Source organism: Xenopus tropicalis, chromosome 6 (genome assembly GCF_000004195.4).
Source record: "Xenopus tropicalis strain Nigerian chromosome 6, UCB_Xtro_10.0, whole genome shotgun sequence".
Taxonomy (NCBI): domain Eukaryota; kingdom Metazoa; phylum Chordata; class Amphibia; order Anura; family Pipidae; genus Xenopus; species Xenopus tropicalis.
Window position 1 is genome coordinate 79992016 of NC_030682.2, and position 7790 is coordinate 79999805.

Genomic DNA, 7790 nt, shown 5'->3' on the forward strand with positions numbered 1-7790 from the left:
ATGCTATAGTATGTAATGCTGGAGTTACATTGTAATTATGGAAGCATCTTTCATCCATCTTTTTCTGTAGCTCAAGAAATAACAACAGAGCTTTTTCATAACTAAAACAACAGGCAAATAATATGTTCAATAAAAACCCTGTTTATTGCATGTTGAAAATGGGGTATACTAGCCCTTTACCTTTAGTGCTGGCCCTTTACCTTCAGTTTAATTACCATAGCATCAAAGGGACTAAAAATGTATCTTGGCACACCAGATATTCTTTTTCTTACATTCGCCAAGACATTTATTCATTTAACTAAATACCTTTAAAAGGTAGAAGGAAGAACTTAGTAAAACAAACTGCTAGCTAGTTTATTTTCCTATCTTGTAGCATGATAATGGCCACATGTGAAAGTTCATTTTACTAAATGAGAATAAATTGCAACTGTGAAGTGTACATTAGTTATATTTTTTTTATATATTCTTTATTTTTGCATTTCAACTTTAAGGAGGGGATACAGAAAGAAAGAGGGAGGGGAAGGGGGAGGGGGTTGCATTGAACATTAACATTCATAGTCATTTAATCCTAGACTAACAGTAGGTTCTTGCTACTCTATGGTGTTGTCTTCTGGTCAGTCGTTGTAGTACAACCTTATAAAAATTCTTAACACATAAAATAACAAAAGTGATCTTGTTAAGCAGTTTTAGAGGTTTTTAGGGTAAGAAAGGGTGTCTTAGTGCATAATGTTGGGGGGGGGGTGGTTCATTGATACCTTATTGGTCTATTTTTTTCAGAAATTCTAACCATGGTGACCAATTTTTACGGTAAGTATGACTATTGTTGTGTATTAGTAGAGATAACTCTTCCATTTTCCTAATTTCTTCTATTTTTGTTAGCCATTCTTTGATTGTTGGGGAGGAGGATGACTTCCATTTCTGGGGAATCAGCGATTTTGCTGCCTGCAAGAGGTGTAAGGTAAGTGGGTCTGATAATGTGTCATTTTTTTCCGGTAGGACATATAGTAATATGGTGGGTGCATTATCCATTGTGATTGATTGCTGTGTGACTTTTTGTATTACATCTAGTATTTCCTTCCAAAAATTTTCCAGTTTTGGGCACGTGAGCCAGATGTGAGTGAGTGTACCCTCTAATTTGTTGCATCTCCAACAAAGTGGGGAACTATTGGGATAAATTCTATGTAATTTAGCTGGCGTGTAGTGCCATCTAGTTACTAACTTGTAAATTGCTTCATTGGTTCTCATGGCTCTTGATGCTTTGTAGGTTAATTTAAAGATCTTGCCCCATGAGTTTGGTGAAATTTCTATGTTCAGTTCTTTTTCCCATGCTTTGCAGTGGGGTAGCTGGTTTGTTATTGGGATATCGGTTAGAATTTTGTAGGCCCTAGATAGTGGTTTATCTACTCTGGTGTTTAAATTAATAGATTCTAGGATTTTTTCCCAGGGAGTTAGTGCTCTGTTCCAATGTTTGTTTTTATGTGTGTGTATAAATGTGTGTAACTGATTGTAATTCCAGGCATCTCTGGGGTGTGTGCCCCATCTTTTTTGTATTTCTGCTAAAGAAATTACCTTATTTTCTTTTACAAAATCGCTGATTCTAGTGATCCTCTCTCCCCAGTTGCTCCATCTGGAAAAGGATCCTGGTTCCATACTGGGTTTGAAGTCTGCGTTGTACATCAGTGGCTGTAGTACATGAGGGTAAGTTGATAAGTTATAGACTTCTTTACTTTTATGCCAAACCTTCAGTGTTGCCTCAATCATTAGTTATATTTTAATTTGTTTTCCACTTTGTATTTATATTTACAAACAAATTGCCTTGGCTGTTTTGATCATCCCCATCTTTAAAGCACTCTTTTGAAAGCATCATTATATCACATTGTTTGCTATGGCAAGGCAAGGGCTAATTTATGGTTTAAGGAGCCTGATGATATGATCAGGCTCACATATGAAGCAGAGATAGCCATTAACAGGGTGTTTGGGACATAAGCCACTGTTCATAATGATTCGTAAACATTAATTTGGAAGCTAATTAAGTGTTCTCTCTTTTCTTTTTTTATATCAGCCTTTACTGTTGAAACTGTAAAGATTAACTACCAAAATATAAAAAAAACATTTTTTAACTTATCCTAAGAAACTAAATTTCAAAATATTTAAACATATATCCATCTAGGCAAGCATTTTATAAATCATATCTATAGAATCAGCAATTTAGGATGCCTCCCTTCTATGCACCATAACTTACAGTACATTAGTCACTTTGAATGACATAATATAACATAAATTAGAAATGTTTACGGTAAAATATGGTATCTCTAGGTTTTGGAAAACGTAAGGAAAAAAACACAAAAACGTATTTTGTAATTATTCTGATGCTACTCCGATCTTTCATAGGAATGTTTTGGCATTACCTTAATTGACAATACTTATATAAGGGCTGTGTATACCACAAAGTTAGTGCACACAAGCACCCTGTAGATGCAACACTGGTGGAAGACAGAAAAAGACTGCACAGAAGACAGGCACAGGCACTGTTCCAAGAGGTTTTATTATACAACAAATAAGGTCTAAAAATAATTTGCAAAGATCCTCACTAGCGATGAGTGAATTTTTTCTATAGGCATGGATTTGCTATGAAAATCCGCATTTCGTTATTGGCAAATTTATTTCCAGAAGCTGCCAGAAAAATTCGTTGAGACAAAAGAATAAGGAAAAATTTGTCGCCGCGGTAAGAAAAGTCGCGATCACATCATATAACTCACATTCACATAAAAAAAGTTCAGTCAGGTCAGGTCAAAAAAGTTTGTGGATTTTTTGCGAAGCAAAATGGGACAGATTAGCTCATCACTAATCCTCACATTACTACAGTGAGTATAACTGGAATAATTTGGACCAATTAGAATTGTTCTTTGTAGCCCTCGCCTAAAGGTTGAGGTCACCAAATGATATGCTCACTTAATGCACAGGCACTGCTGGACTGAGGACTGACTGGAAAATCAACCGAGATTAATCGAGATCTGACCAATTTTAGGCCAAATGTTGGTCATGTAGGCCTGTTGGGGGTGCCCATATAAGGGCACATAAGCTGTTGAATCAGTTTGAAGAGCCAAACCAGCAGCTGAAATCTGCCTGTGTATGTCCACCTTTACACACAACAGGGTCAGAATTATTTCAAAGAGAAAAACTTATCTTCTACCTCAATTCCAAATTTTCCCACATACTTTTATTGAGTTTTCATGATATAAATCATCTGAAGTTTTTTTCATGGAACTGAATCTGGCCCATAGTTACATAGTTAATTTTAACTTTTAACTAACGAAAAGACAACAGTCCATCATGTTCAATCATTCAAATTTTATCACACATACACACAATTGGGACCGATACGTAATGTTGGCTGTATGTTCCTACTAAATACACATTTGGTTTTTCACTAAAAAATCACGGTGTTGCTGGTCTTTTTGTGGATTCTATATTTTTTTTACCGTGCACCTGGGTACGGTTGAAGCAGAGTGCTACCTTATGGATATATATATAGATAGAAAGATAGAGGGAGATAGAGGCGTATCACTTGATACATAAAATTCTATGAACATATACATATATAAAACTAACTGGAGATCTTAGGATTACTGTTGTCCTGTTTGTCAAAAAAGTCAAACCACCCTTAAAGGTATTAATGGAGTCGGCAATAACAACATTGTCTGGCAGAGTATTCTAAAACCTCGCTTTCCTCACAATGAACCCTTTCCATTGCTTTAGGTATAAATTCAGTTCCTGAAGTCTACAGTGTCCTCTTGTCCTTTGTTATTTTCTTTGTGAAAAAAGTTCCCACCTGGCTATATAGTCTTCTAATATACTGTACACATAAAAGTAATAATGCCTCTCAATCATGCCCCCTATTCCTACAAAATCACTGATTAAAGGAATGCATTCTACTTCAGAATCCTGCATTTAAGCCTGTTTTTTAAAAAGGCAAACAGATATAATCAATTCAATATTTAATTGTGAAATTTCACATGGGGCCATATTCTTCATTTCCCAGGGTACCACAGCCATGGGACATGTGCTCTGATAAACTTCAGTAAAACTTCTGCTGAGCTGCAAGTTGGAATGATATCAACACCACCACCCCCCCCCCCCCCCCAGCAGTCGATCAGCAGAACAATGGGAAGGTAGCAAGATAGCAGCTCCCAGAATAGCACCCAATAGTAAGAAATACAAGACCAGCTTGGGACTCCTCCAGTTACATGGGAGTATGAAAAGCAGTTCCATTGTGCAGCATTGGCTACTTCTGAATGTTCAGACACAAGCACAATGCACTGAGATGGCTGCCCACACACCACTATTAAAACTTAAAAAAATACATTTGTTGGTTTAAGAATAATATTTTAAATGGTAGAGTGAATTATTTGCTATGTAAACAGTGTAATTTAAAAATGAAAGGTACACCATAAAAATCATGACAGAGTCCCTTTACAAAGCCTAGTGGATTTATACTAAACCTACCCCCAAAGTGTTTAAATTAAGTGTTTTTCCCCTATTACAGGCATTTTCCTCACTACTTATAAAGTTTGTAGTTTTCTTTCCTTGAAATCTAACAAACAATAGAGTGCTGAAAATGCTTTAGTATGATATTATGTATTTACTTCTTTACATTTACAACAACATTGAATAATGGCAAGGAACTCAAAAGGACAAAGAAATAGTTTGTCTGCAGTAAAGTACAATACATAAATAGCAACACTAATAAAAGCTATTGCTGTTTTTTCTTCAGCCTTAGTAGTATTGTGTGTCACCATGAACAATACCATGTGTCATGTTTCAGCAGAAAAACTAATTTAGAGCAGCATCTCTTTTTTAGCATATGAAGTATTTACAATAGAATAATTAAGTGGCTCTTACTAATATCAGATCAGAGGCAACGAGTGTTCTTCTGCACAAAAGCTATTGCTCTGGCACTTATCACTGTCCTGAATAGGCTCTAGAATCCATTTAAGGTTAACAGCTCATCTGCTTATGCTTACATATCATCAATAGGAAACAACATCCAGGGTTTCTGAATCAGATTTGCATTAACTATATTTTCACTCTGTATACTGGTAGAGTACAAAATGTTTGTAAGTCTTGCATTCAGTTGAAATGCTTTTATGGCACTGAAAAATAAAACAGGTAATTACATTTTGCTACTTCATAGACTTTCATAGACTTTGTCACTGCATGACAGTATCATTTTTATTTACTCTGCCCTTCAAACATGCTGTATAAAAAAACAATTTACCCACTATAGGGTTGATTCACTAAAGTGCGATAAAACAAGCGCTATTTATAACATGTGTAAAGAATTTTTTCGTTTCTTATTTTTCACGACTTAACACACTTGAGTTAATTTAGGCGCGATGTTGTTTGCGTTATTTAATTCGCGATGAGTGGTTTAGTCACGATAATATCGTATTGGCGATCCAAAAATCACAAAATTTTCGTATTTAGCAATCGTTAACGGCTGGATCCTGGATTCCGACTTTGATCCTTCTGTGCATGATTTTGGAAGCCTCCCATAGGACTAAATGGCACTCTGCAGCTCCAACCTGGCCCAAGGAAAGTCACGATACCAAAACTTGAATGAATCTGAAACATTCGTACTGGGCGCAACAATACGATTTTTTTGAACAAACTTTGTCGCAAAGTACAAAATTTTCACAAAAAGTACGAAAAATCGCAGAAAATACGCTAGGAGCGTTCATATATTAATAATTGTCCCCCATACTTGAAAAAATCTCACTGCCAAGTCCATGTTGTGTTGCCAAAAGCTCACAAACCATAATTTTCTATAATTACCGCCTTCCCCAAGTAGGTGTTAATTTTTGCACAGACTAATGTGATATTTAGCAGGTCTATGTGTTTGTGTTTTTTCCCAGAATTCATGTGTCATTGTGTGCACAATGTGGGCACTGAATCTGACCCAGTTGCGATAGGTCAGACGCATGCATGCTGCGTCGAGCAAACTGTGTCTGATTCATTAAAATATCAGATGCAGTTGCACCAGTCTGCCTGGCATCAGTTCCAATGTATGTTTGCCTCAGTTCCGGGGTTATTTATAAATTTTGGAGTTTGTGAATTCAAGAGTTTTTTCTTATTCAAATAAACTCACATTTTTAAAAATTCAAATTGTTGATTGTTTATAAATATAGAAAACTCAAATTTATATGGAAAGTTCTAATAAATACTCAAAAAGAAGTAAAATCTCAAATTGAAAATATGACTTAAAGAGGACCTGTCACCCAGACATAAAAAGCTGTATAGTAAAAGTCCTTTTCAAATTAATCATGAAACCCAAATTCATTTTTATATTAACACATCCATACCCATTATAAAGACATTTAAAAATCCTAGCTGTCAATCATATATTGCTTGCCCCGCCTTTATGCCTTAGGCATAGAGGCGGGGCAGACAATAACTTAAGCGTTCCATTCAGCACTACCTAGATATCACTGCACATCTCACTTCTCCCTTCCCTCCTGCTCATCTAACTGTGTAGCCAGTGCATGGGCATGGGCATCAGGTCCCCCATTCTGGCACATTCGCAAAAACTTACAAGCTTTAAGATGTCAAAGTTTTACATGTGAGCTTTGCACTTAAAACATATCATTCAAGTTTTAAACCATAATTCAAATTTTGTGTGTTGTAGTGCAAACAAAATTCAAATTCAAACCTTTAAGGGTAAAACGAGTGCCTGGTGATGGCCTTTAATTTCTGATTTTTAAATGTAAGTCAGCTCTCTTTGTCATTCTTCCATTCTCTTCATTAAACTCACCAATTCTTGTTTCCAGTACTCTTCTCTGTACTCCTCTGCTCTCATATTCTGTAGCTTCTTCTTTGTAGCAACCTCACTCACTGATAAATGTCATACATGAAATATGGACCTTTTCAGTTTCTACTGCCCTTTTGTGCCTGAAACCATACAAGTGTGAATTTCTGGTGTGTGAAAACTGCATTAAAATGTCAGCAGTTTCACATGATAACTTATGACTTGAATTAGAAGCTATGGTAAGAAAGTTGTTGTGTCTTGAAGCCACACTTTAACGAGTTAAACATGCAGCCAAAAAACTTGTACTACAATTAGAACCACAATTACGCACATAATTAATACATACAAAAGTATGTACAAAAGTACAGCCCAGACACTTCATATACTCTTTCAACTCTATGCAAATATTATTAATTCTTTCATGTTCCCTCTGTGTACCATGTGTGAGAAGTACAGTCTTCAACATGCAAGATAGCATACTGATCCAGATGAGCTTGGGCGATATTTACTACTAAAAATTCATGCATCAAACTAATTCAACTATAGTATATATGACTTTAGAGAAAATAAAATATGTAAAATACCTGTACAAAACAATTTTTCTCTGTACAAATCATTTTCATTTTTCATTTCATTTTGCTTTCAGCAAAAACAAAGGCAATTTTGCATTATATTGTTTGTGCCAGTGTTCAGATAATTTAATTAAAAAGTCTTACTGAAATTACAGGAATTTTGTGCAAAATTATTAAGCAATAGTGATGGGCGAATCTGTCCCGTTTCGCTTCAGTGAAAAATTAGCGAAACTACAGGAAAATTAGTGAAATGGTGAAAAATCTGTGAAACACATTTGTCGCATGTGTCTTTTTTTTATGCGCCCGCACTTTTTTTGACGTGCAGTGTAAAAGAAAAAACATCATGAGGTATATTATGTTAAAACGGCAAAAAACATTAACAAAAATCATTAACAGAATCCCTGCTAAACAAT

The 7790-nt window shown here is 35.5% G+C and overlaps 1 long non-coding RNA gene across 1 annotated transcript; it reads left to right on the forward strand.

Annotated features, from left to right (window-relative positions):
• The first annotated feature begins 657 nt into the window (after nucleotides 1–657).
• Nucleotides 658–1724, forward strand: LOC116411714. Its single transcript, XR_004223309.1, has 3 exons — nucleotides 658–807; nucleotides 880–958; nucleotides 1619–1724. It is a non-coding gene; the product is annotated as an uncharacterized LOC116411714 (long non-coding RNA).
• The last annotated feature ends 6066 nt before the right edge of the window (nucleotides 1725–7790 follow it).